Below are 17,500 nucleotides of genomic sequence, written 5' to 3' on the forward strand. Positions count from 1 at the left end.
CCACCGCCACCACTATCCTCACCATCACCCTCACCACCACTTTCATCGTCGTCGTCGTCATCTTCATCATCTTCATCATCATCATCATCATCGTCGTCGTCATTATGAGCATCATTTCTCCGCTTTTTTAATCGATGCCAGCTTGTACGATTATTAGTTGCACTAGAATTACTATATATAAATATAGCATAGAAATACTATATATATATATATATATATATATGTATAAGTATTTCGTTTTTGGATTTGGTTTGCAAGATTCTTTATGGGAGTTCGTGTGTTGAAGCATATTCTGTTGTGTCTGGGGAGAGTCATTCTCTTTTAGTGCCTTATAACTTAACACACTCACCGGTAAAATTTCCACTCGTTTACTTATATATATATATATATATATATATATATATAAATGTGTGTGTGTGTGTGTGTAGTATTTAATGTACACATATGTCTGTGTTATACTGTATGACAGCATGTATCTATAGATTTTAGTCAAAACACTATGCAAAGCAAAGTCAGATATAAATACTCCAGCTTTATATACAATATCATCGTAACGATAATGCACAGACACAGACACAGACATACACACACACACACACACGCACACGGACGCACACATTCACGCGCGCGCACATTATATTTTCTATTTGTTTCTTTGAGCCGTCGGGAAAATATAGAAACCAGAATATAAGATTACAATGAAATACTAAAGAAGAAAGGGGAAAGTTTAAAAGATTAGCTTAAATATTTTTCAGTATAGGCGCAGGAGTGGCTGTGTGGTAAGTAGCTTGCTTACCAACCAGATGGTTCAGGGTTCAGTCCCACTGCGTGGCACCTTGGGTAAATGTCTTCTACTATAGCCACGGACCGACCAAAGCCTTGTGAGTGAAAGAAGCCCGTCATATATATATTGATATTATATATATTGATATTATAGGGTCGGGGTATGAGGCAAAGTTGGCCTCAACCGGGTTTGAACCCAGAATGTAAACAACTGTCAGAAATCCAACAATGCATTTAAAAAATTTTTCTTTCTTTCTTTTTTTTTTAACGAGGCTCAAAAAACGATCGAGGCCAGGTCGCCGGACACAAAATCACATACTTTTAGGAAATAATCGGGTTGATTTAAATTACAACACCTTTCCCTCCCAGCCAGCGCTAAATTCATAATCATCTTATCCGTCCACGTCGAGATTTGAACTCTGAGTGTAAAAATCCGTAACTTAATACCACAAAGCATTATGTCAGCTATTTTATAAATTCTATTTTATATTCTTCAGGGAGAAAAAGAGGGCGAATAACGCAGGGTTTTCTTAGTCCCTAATAATCTTGGAGGTTGACACTTTGGTTATGTTCCATGTTTGTGTGTTTGGGGTAGGGGGTAGATGGGGGTGTGTGAAGTTCCTAAAATCATTAACACATGTTTCTTTCTTCTTGATAATTCCAACCAAAACTTGTAAAGAAAAAAAGAAAACAATAATGAGCTGCCATTATCGCGAACCCTCTGTTCCTTCTGACTTCCTGTCAAGAACAAATATTGGTCTTTCAGATCACAAAGATAACCCCTTTATTTCAAATATTTGCATAAAAATCCATCCATCCATCCATCCATCCATACATACATACATACATACATGGGCGGGGCTGTGTGATAAGAAGCTTTCTTCCCAGCCACATGGTCCTGGGTTCAGCCTCATTTCATGGCACCTTGGGCAAGTGTTTTCTGCAATAGCTCCAGGTTGGCCGGAATCTTTTGAGACGGAAAGTAAATGAACCGCATTGTGTATATATGTATGTATGTATGTATGTATATGGCTTTTTTTCTCATTGAACCATGCTGGGGCACCGCCTTGAAGGGTTTTGAATTGATCGACCCAGAATTTGTTTATTAAAGCCTAGTATTTATTTAATCGGTCTTCTATGTCACACCTCTAAGTAACTACGACATAATTAAACCAACACCGGCTGTCAAGCGGTGGCGGAGACAAACAAGAACATAAATGCATACACACATTTAAATAAATACATACATACATGGATACATACACACACACACACACACACACACACACACACACACACACACACACACACACACACACACACACACACACACACACACAGAGTTAATTCAAATAACGAATGAATTCAGATAAATGAGTAAAATTAACGGACAACAAAAGTATGTGCACAAGAAATGTACGAGGGTGAGTCAAAAGGTAATACCATTTTGTTTAGGACAGGTATAATTATCAACACAGGAACACGTATCATACATCAAAATGAAGCTGGTCCTCTGTGGATCACATCCCTACTTCTCAACATAGTCACCATTTCTCTCAATAGCAATGTTCCACCTTCGAATGAGAGCATGTATCCCTGCCCCGTAAAATTCTGTTGACTGTTCTTTGAGCCAATTCTTCACTACAGTTTTCACTTCCTCGTCACTGGAATAATGTTTGCCTCTCAAACCTTCTTTCATAGGGCCGAAGAGATGATAGTCTGAAGGCGCTAAATTATTCCAGTGACGAGGAAGTGAAAACTGTAGTGAAGAAGTGGCTCAAAGAACTGTGAACAGAATTTTATGGGACAGGGATACATGCTCTCATTCGAAGGTGGAACATTGCTATTGAGAGAAATGGTGACTATGTTGAGAAGTAGGGATGTGATCCATCAGAGCACAAAAACATTGCAAATCAGTTTGGTTCAACGTCTGGAGTACACTCCTGCCTCACATACAGCCCGTTTTGGGTATCTGAATAACCTAGAACTGAGATTCGCTACAAGATTGTGCGCCATATTGAAAGAGGACAGTTTATGGTCTAAACAGTCTGTGTGTGGTTACGATTAAGAAGTCACTTTATGCTGACAAGTAATGCCATCTACATGACACGTTGTTGTCGTTAATGCGCGAGCTGTTTGGGATATCGACCGGAAGTTGTTCAAAATCTACAGGAAGTTTACGACATGTAATAGGAAGAAGTCAATCGTCATCTCCTGCCAACCGGAAGTTAAGAAAACTGTATCAAATCATACATGCATACATACATATATTCACACACACATACACATACACATACACACGCACACACAAACACACACACAAACAAACGTATATACTTGTATGTCATGCGTGTATGTATATGTACATATATATATATATATACTTTTTCTCCAACTGTCTCTCTCTTTCTTCTTCTTCTTCTTCTTCTTCTTCTTCTTCTTCTTCTTCTTCTTCTTCTTCTTCTTCTTCTTCTTCTTCGTCTTCTTCTCTCTCTCTCTCTCTCTCTCTTTATATATATGTATGTATACATGTGTGTGTGTATGTATGTATATATATGATGGGCCGTCATTGTGTGTAGTAAAGTCAGTTGGATTTTTGTGTACGTGTGTATATATCTGCGTATATTGGGAAGTGTCGTTGCTCTGTTAGAAACGCTGTTGATCTTAAGCGCACTAATATACACACGTATACATACAAACACACAAGCACGATTTCACTCACACAATCGCACACATACACACACATATAGTAACACAGTAAGAATTAAGTTTTCTAGATCTCTAAGATTGTGTGTCGGTGCGTAGTTGTGTGTGTGTGTGTGTGTGTGTGTGTGTGTGTGTGTGTGTGTGTGTGTGTGTGTGTACGCGTGTGCATACCTGTCCTCTACGAAGTTCGTATCTTCTCAAGAAATTCGATAATTTTAGAAAGTAATTCCAGTAAAAAAAAAGTGTTTATAAAACAGTGATGATAGCGATCGTGATGATGATAATGATGATGATGATGATGATGATGATGATGATGATGACGACGATGATGGTGATCAGATAATAAATGACAACGTAGCAACACGTATATACATACACACATATAAACACACACACACACACACACACACACACACACATATACTAATACATGTGTATGTACATCTATAAATGCGTGAGTTATATATATAAATAAATATGTGTGTGTGTGTGTGTCTTGGTGTGCGTGTGTTTGTGTGTGTGTGTATGTACTGTTATAGAAGTATATATACATACATACACGCACGTGTATATACATATATACACATATATATATATATATATACATATATACATATATATATATATGTACACACATACACATACATAGTATGTATATATGATGTGCATGAGTGCGTGTGATTGTGTGTGTGTGTATGCGTATATGTGCGTACGTGTATGCATGTCTGTGTGTTTTATGTTAGCGTTTTTCTAATTTTAGCAGACGACAGGATCGTCTGGCATTGTAGAAATAACGAAATAACATGTGAATATGATGAATGACAAGAGGTTATAAGATTCATAATAAGAGCGGCAGCAAAAGTATGAGTTTTACAGCTAAATTTATCTGATAACCTATATAATTACATTATATTTTACATTCAGCATCTATTTTATTCAATATTTTCTTACATTTTTCTTTTCTTTGGCCGGTACGTCAGTCAATTCTTTATTTGACTTTTGCTATTTGTTACATTTTCATATACGGCATCTATACAGCCGTATGTATCAGTCAACGTGTGTGTGCATGTGTGTATGTGTGTTTGTGTGTGTGTGTCTGTCAAACTCTATGTGTATGTGTGTGTATGTGAGCATATAGGAATATATGTATGCGTGGAAGAATTTGGAGTCAGCAAGAAGTATACAGTTGGACATTATTTTCAGTCACTACAATTGTTTCTGCGCAACGTACTTCTTCAGGCGTGTAGATAATTAATTGTGCAATTATTTCCCTGCATTATGAGAAGACTAATTTCTTAAGGCTGACATTTCGGCAGCGTTTTACATATCTCAATTCTCCAATAATTACAGGTATAAACCAGAACTTGTATGCTGGATAGAGTAGTTGCAGACTCCTCAATAGTTCAGCGGAGGTATTTTTTTTCGCTGATCTTTAGTATTCTGTTAACATCCGCTGATCTTCACCTTTATATATGTATGTATGTATGTACGTCGTTGTTCAGTTTCATTTCAAGATTTCTTGCCAATAAAGAGCCGGTTTCTAACCTAGATCCATGGCTCCTTCACTGGAGTGTGTGTGTATATGAATGTATGTATGCATATATGTATGTATGTATGTATGTATGTGAAGGCGCATGGCTCAGTGGTTAGAGCGTCGAGCTTACGATCGTGAGGTTGTGAGTACGATTCCCGGACCGGGCTGCGTGTTGCGTTCTTGAGCAAGACACTTTATTTCACGTTGCTCCAGTTCACTCAGCTGTAGAAATGAGTTACGACATTACTGGCAGCCAAGCTCTGTATCGGCCCCTTTGCCTTTCTTTTGGATAACTTGGTGGCGTGCTGAGGGGAGGCTGGTATGCATGGGCGACTGCTGGTCTTCCGTGAAAACAACCCTTGGTTGTGCGTTCGACGGTAGGGCGACCTTCCTCCCAGACTTGTTCCCTGGAGGGGAACCTCTTAGGTGCACCCATGGTCATTTATGACCGACGGGGTCGAGATTTTTAAGTATGTATGTATGTATGTGTATGTGTATGTATGTACAACCGCTTGTCCCCGTAAATTAATGGTTCTTCAAGAAAGCAGATAGAAAAAGTACGATACTTAAAAAACAAAAGGACACAAGTACGATTTGTTCGACCAAACCCTTCGGGGCGGTGCCCCAGCATGGCCACAGTCCAATAACGGAAAGACGTAAAAGAGATACAAGTGACATTTTTTATGTGATTTGTTGCAAGAATATGAGAAAGTTGTGTGTGTCTACGTTTTTTTTGGGGGGGGGAGGGGGGAGGGGGGGGACTTAAGTGGCTATATTTGGTATTCGGATTATTTTTGGTGTCCAAACACCCGGAATAGATATAAGTTTTAGAACCTATAAATAATAATTGCATCTGTGCTCACGCCTATATATATATATATATATATATATATATATATATATATATATATATATATATATATATATATATACATGTGTGTGTATGTGTGTGTGTGTATGTATATATATATATACACCCTACAAATATATTGTCATTTATCATATATATATATATATATATATATATATTATATATATATATATATATAAGTGAATATGTTCTTTGGTTCTCTTCTCTTGCATGTGTGATATATATATGTGTGTTAACGCATATCTTTGTGCGTTTGTGCATATATGTGTGTGTGTGTGTGTGTGTGTGTGTGTGTGAGCAAAACTCCCAAGCTGATGTTTGTGTGGTTTTGAGATAAACAGCAGAAATTGGTCAGCCACATGTGGAATATTTCAAACGAAAGAACATATTTTTATAATTCTGTCGAAGAATGCCAGAAGATTAGATAAGAGAAGGAGGAGAGGGTGGAGGCAGAAGAGGAGGAGGGAAATAAGGATTAGCGGTAGTGGAGAGAAGTAGATGGAGAGACAAAGGAAGACACATCGTCGTCAAGCATCAACATCAATGCAGCCTCCTCCACCATCACCACCATCACCACCATCACCACCACCACCACCCACATCTCTCATCATCTTCATCAGCTTCATCATCATCGATCGATCATCAGCCACCATCGTGCGTCGTCGTCGTCGTCGTCGTCCTCCACCTCGTCCTCCACCTCCTCCTCGTCCTCACCTCCTCCTCCTCCCGCCCTCCACCTCCTCCTCCACCTCCTCCACCTCCTCCTCCACCTCCTCAGCCACCTCCTCCTCCTCCCGCCACCCTCCTCCTCCTCCACCTCCTCCTCCTCCTGCCACCTTCTCCTCGTCCCTCCACCTCCTGCCTCGTCCTCCTCCTCGTCCTCGTCCTCCTCGTCCTCCTCCTCGTCCTCCACCTCTTGCACCTCCCCGTCCTCCTCCTCGTCCACCTCCCCGTCCTGCACCTCCTCGTCCTCCTCCTCTTCCTCCTCCTCTTGCACCGCCTCGTCCTCGTCCTCCGCCGTCGGCCTCGTCCTCCTCGTCCTCCTCCTCGTCCTCCACCTCTTGCACCTCCTCGTCCTCCTCCTCGTCCTCCTCCTCGTCCTCCTCCTCCTCGGTCCTCCACCTCTTGCACTCCCCGTCCTCCTCGTCCTCCTCCTCCTCGTCCTCCACCTCTTGCACCTCCCCGTCCTCCTCCTCGTCCTCCTCCCCGTCCTGCACCTCCTCGTCCTCCGCCGCTTCCTCCTCCTCTTGCACCTCCTCGTCCTCCTCCTCTTCCTCCTCCTCGTCCTCGTCCTCCTCGTCCTCCTCCTCTTCCTCCTCCTCTTGCACCTCCTCGTCCTCGTCCTTGTCCTCCTCCTCCTCGTCCTCCACCTCTTCCTCCTCCTCGTCCTCCTCGTCCTCATTATCATCATCATCATCATCATCATCATCATCATCATCACCACCATTGTCATCGTCGTCGTCATCGTTATTCTCGTCATCATCATCATCATCATCACGATCGTCCGTCGCCGTCGTAGTCATTGTCGTTTTCTTCGTCGTCATCGTCCGTCTTCATCATCATCATCATCATCGTCGTCATCAGCAATAACAACAGCGATTTGCATTCGCCGACTTCAAAGCGATCCCTTTTATCTGGAACCTTGATATGTGGCGACACACAGACAGAACTTAATAATGACTTGTTAATTGCGCATGACAGAGGCACAAGGGAGTATTTTGATAAGGGATGAACAAGGCGGGGGTTTGGAGACGCTGGTGTAACGAGAGATAGAGAGAGAGATAGAGAAAGAGAGAAAGAGAGAAAGAGAAAGAGAGAGAGAGAAAGAGAGAGAGAAATAAGGGAGAGGGTGATGGAATTGCGTTCAACCTATGCCTACAAATTACTTTAGTAATGTTTTAAAAGTAAGCTGTACCTTTCTGTGATTCGAAACCGTGACCAAGAAACTCGTTTTGCTGAAATTATTTTTAGGCGGTATAGTAGATATATAGTTTGTTTTACTAGAAATAACAGCTAAATCCGCTTCAACTTACAGCTTACCGTCCTAAGAAAGGAACCATACGTTGGGTAACGTGATCCCGGTTGTAAACTACGTTTGTTTATAGACGGGACAGTCACGGCTGGATTGCTTGTGATCATAAGCACAACAGAAATTAATCACTGTCAAGCTCACAATGATGCTTTGAAGTATCTCGATCTGCTAAAAAACAGCACTAAAACCACTCTCAAATCACGCATTGGTATTTAGCAAATTAAGTACCAGTTACGCACTGGGGTCGATGTAATCAACTTAATACCTTTGTCTGTCCTTGTTTGTCCCTTCTATGTTTAGCCCCCTGTGGGCAATAAAGAAATGAGAATCACAAATCTGAGAGCTCGATGAAGCCCACAGAACTTTCAGCACAGAGATAACTTCCCCAAAACCTTGATTTGGCAGTGCAACAGGAGTGGGGTCGGATGTTTGCAAGCTGGAAATAAACTATGCAGTCCCACCAGTCTTAGAATAATTTTTGAAAGGTAACATACTCTTGGAAGTCAGGTATTTCAGGATTTTGTGTGGGGTTCCAAGACAGGACTTAGACGGCTGTCTTTCTTTTCAGCTGCACACCGCAAATCCATTATTTATATACGCAGTACATCATTGCACACATTACATACTGGCCCCCATAAGCATATATACGATTATTATTATTATTATTATTATTATTATTATTATTATTATTATTATTATTATTGCCGTTGTTGTTGTTATTTCCGGCTCATTAACTTGGCATCTGTGATGGGGATGAGAACATGCCAATGCAATTATTAGCACCTCTTTTAATGGAAGTTTTACAGAAACAATAAGGTATGTCAGATGTTGGACTTTGTTAAGTACCCTCGCCAAGAATTTCATCTATGCGTCTGTTTGTGTGTGTGTGTGTGTGTGTGTGTGTGTGTGTGTGTGTGTGTGTGTGTGTGTGTGTGTGTGTGTGTGTGTGTGTGTGTGTGTGTGTGTGTCTGTGTGTCAGTGTAAATGTGTCTACATATTTAAGTCTGTGTCTTTGTATGTATGTATACATATGTATGAGTGTAGATAAGTTAATATACTGAAATGTTACGTTCTTAACGGAATATACCATAACTATATATATATATATATATATGTATATAGTATATATATATATATATATATATATATATATATATATATATATATATATATATATATATCATGACTATATATATATATCATGACTATATATATATATGTGTGTGTGTATGTGTGTGTATGTATATATATATATGTATGTATATGACTGGAGATATATCTGTATATTGAAGTATGTGTGTGTATGTATATTTAAGTGTGTATATACACCAGTACGCAAGTATACAAATATTTATTTCAGCATTTCTGCTACACATGTTATATATCCATCCATTCGTTATATATTTATGTCGAGAGTGTATACACATGTGTCTACTATATGTGTATGTGTGTGTGCAAGTATATATATGCGTGTGGAAAGCTTAAATCATTATCTTATCTTATAAAAACCCCAGTAGTCCGTGACAGTTTCCTCAGCGAATTCATTCCCAGCCGAAAGCATTTAACACGCGTGCGCATCCGCGCCCACACTCACACACACACGCACATACACACACATTCCTTCATTATTTCTTTCACCCTCTTTCACGTCCCACATCCTCTCCTCTCTATATGTATCTCTATCCATCATATTACATATACACGAGCACGTCACCCTGTCAGACTGCTATGAAGCAGGAAAGTATACTAGCCCCTATATATATATTTAATACTCAATATTTCATATATTCAATAAGACATTCAATACTTCATTTCATTTTACTATTTATATTATATATTCCATATTCTATATCCCACATTAATTTTATAAGAATATAAATAAAACATAAATAAAGCAGACAAAGTTGGAACTGTTTTAAATAATATATTCCTCTATACACTATCATAGAAACCCCTTTTCTCTCTGTCTCTCTCTCTCTCTCTCTCTCTCTCTCTCTATATATATATATATATATATATATATACAAGCATTCATACATACATACATACATATATATATATATATATATATATATATATATATATATATATATATATATATATATATGTGCGTTTGTCCCAGGTATAACCTTAAAGCACACCTGATCGTGGAGCCTTGGTTTGGATGTTTCAGCGTTTTGATGAACATGGAACTACCTCTTTGCCATTATTATCCTGAGGTCTTCTCTGACCTGGTGTAGTAGCACCTGTCAGAGACCCACCAATGGGCTAATTAGCATAACAGGGTTTGCCTACCTGCGCATGTAAAGACTGGATCCGGCGACCTCTGATGAAGAAACGTTCATAGTTCAACGGAGAGGAAGACAGTTACTGCAACGCATTGTAGAGGGCAGAGAGCTAGCTAGACGAGGCAAGTAAAAACATCTTGGTCATCCACTGGATCTGTCTCCAACCCCTGTCGTCCTCAACTGGTCTTGCCACTGGACTTAAGAGGGTCACGGACGTGAGAGAGGATGAGAGCAACAAGGCGCAATTCTTCACTTTAGACAAAATCACTCCGCAGGTCATCAGTCGTTCTCAAGGACGGCTAGATGGTCCTTGTCGCTCCAAAGAACAAACATACTTTTTCAAAGACGATAATAGTAATAATAATAATAATAATAATAATAATAATAATAATAACAATAATAATAATAGTAATAATAAAGATGGGCTACAGCAAATATTCTGCTCAATACCACAGATTTGCTTGTCAGTTGTTTGACCTTAACCAGTTGAGCATGTCCCTTGGTGGCTGACGATATGTGCATCTCTGATCATGAGCAGAAGTAGTGGGGGAGCATCATAGCCATGTGTTGAGAGGAATTCTTTGGGGTTTGAATAATTCACCTTTGGAAACATGGGTGTTTCCTTCAACATCCTTGAACAACCCTTATTTAAAGACCATTTGAACGGAATGGGCTACTCGACCTGAGGAAAATTCTAACTGGGCCCCACCTGCAAGGTCGTGTGCTGTTTATCTTGATACGAGGTCACCATGTCGCGCATATATGGTTGTGATGCATGTGCTTAGTGTACCCTTATCAGACAGGTAGTCATGATGGGTATAAAGGGGTTCGTATATTTTACCCCAGTGTCACTTTGATGGCATGCACTGCTCTCTCACTCAATAATAATAATAATAATAATAATAATAATAATAACCCTTTCTACTAAAGGCACAAGGCCTGACATTTTGGGAGAGGAGGCTTGTCGATTACATCGACCCCAGTGTGTAACTGGTGCTTAATTTATCAACCTCGAAAAGATGAAAGGCAAAGTCGATCTCGGCGGAATTTGAACTCAGGACATAAAGACGAACAAAATGCCGCTAAGTGATTTGCTCGGCTTGCTAACGTTTCTGCTAGCTCGCTGTCTTGATTCGTATTAATAATAATAATAATAATAATAATAATAATAATAATAATAATAATAATAATAATAATAATAATAATAATAATAATAATAATAATAATAATAATAATAATAATAATAATAATAATAATAATAATAATAATAATAATAATAATAATAATAATAATAATAATAATAATAATAATAATAATAATAATAATAATAATAATAATAATAATAATAATAATAATAATAATAATAATAATAATAATAATAATAATAATAATAATAATAATAATAATAATAATAATAATAATAATAATAATAATAATAATAATAATAAGAAGAAGAAGAAGAAGAAGAAGAAGAAGAGTAGTATATTAGATCCGTCCTGTGCAAAAGAGGAATTTATATGATTATATTTGAAACAAATGCGAATCGAATAAAATATTTACGCTTCAATCGAATATTAACCAATAATAATTTAAATCTAATAATAATGTTTCATGTGTACGTGTTTGTGTGTGTGTGTGGGGGGGGGCGTGTGTGTGTGCACGCGCACGCGAGAAAGGAGGAGAGAGAGGGAGAGAGAGAGAGAATGGTTGAGAATTAATTATAAACACATCTATTTAAACAAGAATTAAAATACAATATAAACCAGCAGATAACGACACACAAGAGCAACAAACACTTGGGCACCCCTCTACCCCTTGTCCCCACCATCCCCCCTGTCACCCTCCACTCACCTTTCCGCTCACCCTTCCGCTCACCCCCACTTCCACTCGACTTTCCTCCATTAAAACATGGAGTTAATTAAATCTAAAAATAAGCTGCGATGCAAGAATAAGCTTTTGTTCTGGATATAAACATGCTGCGTGTGGGTGGTGGTGGTCGTGGGTGGGTGGTTAAGGGTGATGGGGTGGGGTGGATGGGGGTGGGGGCAAGAATATAGGGTGTATATGAATGTATGGGGCGAGGGCTGGGGGTGGGGGCACAGGTAGAGATGTTGAGAGGCGGCGATAAGTATTTTTGGGATGGATGTTGAAGGAACGGATAATATAGAGGGTGGGGTTGAGGGGGGGGGGGGCGTTAGTGCGTGGCTGTTAATACATAAATCAGTTTTATGACACACAACCTTTTCCAAACTCTTCACACACACACACACACACACACACACTAACAGACACACGCACTAACATACACACAGGTGCATGTAGACATGCACACACATACGGTGCTGTCGGTAAATATCGACACACACACGCATACACATACATATATATGTATGGATCTATGTATCTCTCTCTCTCTCACACACACACATATATATGTGTGTGTGTGTGTGTGTGTACATATATATTTTGTATCATATATTATATATGTCTGTGTCTATATACATATGCGTGAATACACATATAGACGTACATTATACATATATATGCATAATACATAGGTACGTAGAAACATATGTATGTATATATACGTTTATTCATATAAACTCATACATACATGCACACACACACAAGCACACACACACACGCACACACATATATAATAGATAGATAGACAGACACCACACACGGGCACACACACTCATACACACACATACTTGCAGACATAGATATATGCTTAATTGCAAATACATACATTTAAAGATATACGTGAATACATACATACACGCCTGCACACATACACACGCCTATAAACGTGCTCAGACGGTGCCGTCACGTGTTCATATTCACACGTCACACGGATTTCCCACCTGTTCTTTGTCAGGCGAACGCCCAATCCATACTTCATCATTTCTCTCCTACATCTTATTACATACGCAACTACACTGTATCACCACCGCCGCCGCCGTCACCACCACCACCACCACCACCACGGCCACCGCCGCCGCCGCCGCCGCCGTCATCATCGCTACTATATCATTTTTCATCACATCAAACCAGTCACCATTACCACCACCACAACAACCCTCACCACCGGCATACAATACCTGCACCTCCACTACAACCACCACCACTACCACAACCACGATCACCACGACGACGATCACCACCACCACCACCACCACCACCACCACCACCACCACTACCACCAACACCACTGTTGCAGTCACTGTTGTGGTTGTGGTTGTAGTTCTGGTAATGGTGTGCTCAGAGTTATGCATGTATTTGATCGAAGGCACCAAAGGTTACTCTGAAAACGTCTTGTTTTCTCTCTGCCCTCTCAAGAGTAAAGTTTGGTTTCTCTCCCGGATCTCCAGTTGTCCTTCACTATTAACCAGAATACCCAAAATGAACGGTGTGTAAAGATGTCTTTCACACTCTAAGTGTTGACGTTGTTCTTCTCCAAAGTAGTCTCCAGCTGGTTATTGAACCAATTCCTAAGATCCTCCAACCAGGTGTTGATTGACCTTGGTATAGATGGCCGTAGAATATAATTCGGCGGTGGGCGGCGAGCTGGCAGAAACGTTAGCGCGCCGGGCGAAATGCTTAGCCGTATTTCGTCTGCCGTTACGTTCTGAGTTCAAATTCCGCCGAGGTCGACTTTGCCTTTCATCCATTCAGGGTCGATAAATTAAGTACCAGTTATGCACTGTGGTCGATTTATTCGACTTAACCTCTTTTTCTGTCTAGCCTCATGTGGGCAATAAAGAAATAAGAAACGTTAACACGCCGGGTGAAATGCTTAGCGGTATTTCGTCTGCCGCTACGTTCTGAGTTTAAATTCGGCCGAGGTCGACTTTGCCTTTCATCCTTTCGGAGTCGATAAATTACGTACCTAACTGCTACTTAATTTATCGACCCCGAAAGGATGAAAGACAAAGTCGACCTCGGCGGAATTTGAACTCAGAACACAGACAGACAAAATACCGCCAAGCATTTCGCCCGGCGTGCTAACGTTTCTGCCAGATCGCTGTCTCATGACATATCTAATAATGAATAAGTCTCGTTGCTGCTCCCTACGTTTTATACGACGTCAGCCATTAGTTATTCGCGCATAATAATCATCATAAAATGTAGTTATCAGCCACTTAACTAGTATGAATATGTTACCTACTTAACTATTTACATGTACCAACTATTATAAATGTTGTTAACAACCACTTTACTATTACAAATATGTTAGATATGTTTTAGTTTAGAAACAGAACAAAAATGAAATCAAGACCACGTGAGCTCTTCCACCCGGTTGCTGAATCGGCTAGAAATAGCAACCAAATCGTCTTAAATCATATACTTATATATATTTCTAATACATATATATGTATTAGAAATTGTTCTCGGTTCCCTGCAAATAAAAAACGGAAGGGATGATCGTGGCTGGTTTTGGTGGACACGAGGCTATTGTAGAAGATACTTGCACAAGATTCCGCGCAGTGGATTTGAACCCAGGACTGAACCCGTAAAACAGACGTAGTTAGAAAACAAACTTCTTTCCACACGGCCACGTCCGTCTACAATAAATGGCTATTATTTGAAAAACAAAACAACAAAACACACACAGACACACACAGACACATACACACGCGATTTCGAAAGAAAGACCAAGAAAAGTAAAAAAAAAAAAGAAAAAAGAGTAGAAACATTAGTAGAATCAAGAAAAGGAATGCGAAAAATGTGACAATAAGTCGCTTCGTCATTTTGTGTTTGGTCGAAACGAAAGAAAGAGTAAATCAAAAAGGTGTCTTGTAATAAGAACCATCACCAAGACACACGATCTTTGCTAGAATCTGATACCTGTCACAGAAAATACAAGAGCACATTCTGACATTTTAGAGTTTCTTTTTTTTTTTTTAAATATTTTATTCTGTCGCTCATTCATTTTCATTTCATTCTTTATCGTTTTCTGCCTTTCATTCTGTCTTTCCTTTCGTTTCTTATCGTATCTTTTCCCATTCATATCTTTCGTTCTTTCTTGTCCTTTTCTTTGTTACAGTAAATACTACCTCAGACTGATGTCTGTGCCACAAGTTATAATTATTTCTGAGGAAGAATGTATTTTTCTGTACGTTAAATTAATAACGTTCAATTACTAAATACCTGCAAGATTATATATATATACACACACACACAGAAAGAGGTAGATAGTTAATGTTTGTGTGTGTGTGGAGAGGGGGTATACTCATATATGTATGTATATATATATATATATATATATATATATATATATATATATATATATATATACCACACACATACACACACACACACACACACATAGACTCACACTCAGAGGAGGCTACGGCAGGTACAAGTTGTATGGAGATCTAGAACATTTAAAAACTCTATAAATACAAGCATGCATATATAAGTATATCTGCATGTATGCATGTATGTATGTATGTATGTATGTATGTATGTAATGTATGTATGTATATATGTATGTTTGTATGTATGTATGTATGCTTGTATGTATGTATGCATGCATGTATGTATGCATATATTTCTGTATGAATATATATATATATATATATATATAGGGAGAAGTCACAAAAAAACAAAAGACGAAGACAGCGCATGTATACATACATATATATATATATATATATATATATATATATATATGAAAAAAACACAAGGTAGAAAATGCTAAAATACTTTTATAAAAAACATTTCAGTACTGGTTTCGATCTTTGAGATCTTTTCAACTGTAAATATGGGCAAGCTACTTACTTCCACTATAGTATGTATGTATGTTTGCATGCATGCATGTAACTTGTAATCAGACAGCTAAAGACATTGAAAAGCGCTTGTACAAGCATTTCTTCCCATAAGAGCTGTGGTAATATAATTTTTAAATACTATTTTGATGTATAATTAAGAAATTTTTTAAAGAATTTTATTTCAAACATTATAACTGTAATAAGAAGTGTTTTGAATAACTTATTTTTTGAATAAATATTTGTGTATGAATGTATACATACATACATACACACACATATAAAGGTATTTAGAAAACTTTGTACGTATAACTATCTATCTATCCCTCTCCCTTTATGTATGTATATATATATATAAATATATATATATATATATATATATATATATATATATGAATATATATACATACATATATATGTATGTATATATGTGTGTGTGAGTGTACGTGTGTGTCTGTGCACGTGTATGTATATGTGTGTGTATATATATGTGTGTCTGTATATATATATATATATATATATATGTATATGTATATATATATATATATATATATATATATATATATATATATATATATATATATATATATATATATATGTATGTATGTATATATACATATATGTATTTATATACAGGATGTTCATAAAATAAATGCAGTGGCGCCAGAAAAGGTAATTAATTGATAATTTAATTAGAAATAGTAGTTAAAGTTCGTAAAGGGAAACATTTTCGACTCAATAAATTATCTCCCTTGACGTCTCGTTTTGTGATTAAATTGTAATGTAGGAGGAACGCATATTGACACGCATGAATACAATGCGTCTTATATTTGTCCGGGGTGTATGTAGCTAACTGTATATATATATATATATATATATATATATATATATATATATATACGAGGTCTGCTAAATAAGTATCCGGATATTTTGTTGTCGCCCGTTACATACTTGTTCCATCTTTACCCCTCTCATTCTTCCTTCTGTTACTACTATATCTCTCTCTTTCCGCCTCGTACTTCCTTCTGTTACTACTATATTCCTCTCTTTCTCTCGTTGCTCACCTATTCTTCTACTTCCTCCCTCTGTTTCTCCCTCTACCACTCTCTCTCTCTCTCTCCCTTACCCCTGCATGGTCACATGCTTCCGGTCACTAATCCTTTTCTTCCTTGGCTATCGCCGAGCAAACACGCGAACTTACTTCGTCCCCACTTTCAAGTTCGTGCCTCACAGCATTCATATACACATAATTTTTCACGTCTGACCGCATAGCCTTTTCCGTTTGTTTTCCTGTCTTGTTTTCTTTTCCGTTTGTTTTCCTGTCTTGTTTTCTTTTCCGTTTGTTTTCCTGTCTTGTTTTTTGTCCGTCACTACATTCCTCCATGGCACAGGTTTAATTTGTGTATACAAATTTAATTTGCGGTCCATGGAAAGAGCCGTTTTAACGATACGTCCTGCCTAACTCTTCGAAACGCCGGTGTTAAAACGGGGGTAGCTGATGAAGGAAAATGT

Source organism: Octopus bimaculoides, chromosome 18, assembly GCF_046866305.1.
Source record: "Octopus bimaculoides isolate indiv1 chromosome 18, ASM4686630v1, whole genome shotgun sequence".
Taxonomy (NCBI): Eukaryota; Metazoa; Mollusca; class Cephalopoda; order Octopoda; family Octopodidae; genus Octopus; species Octopus bimaculoides.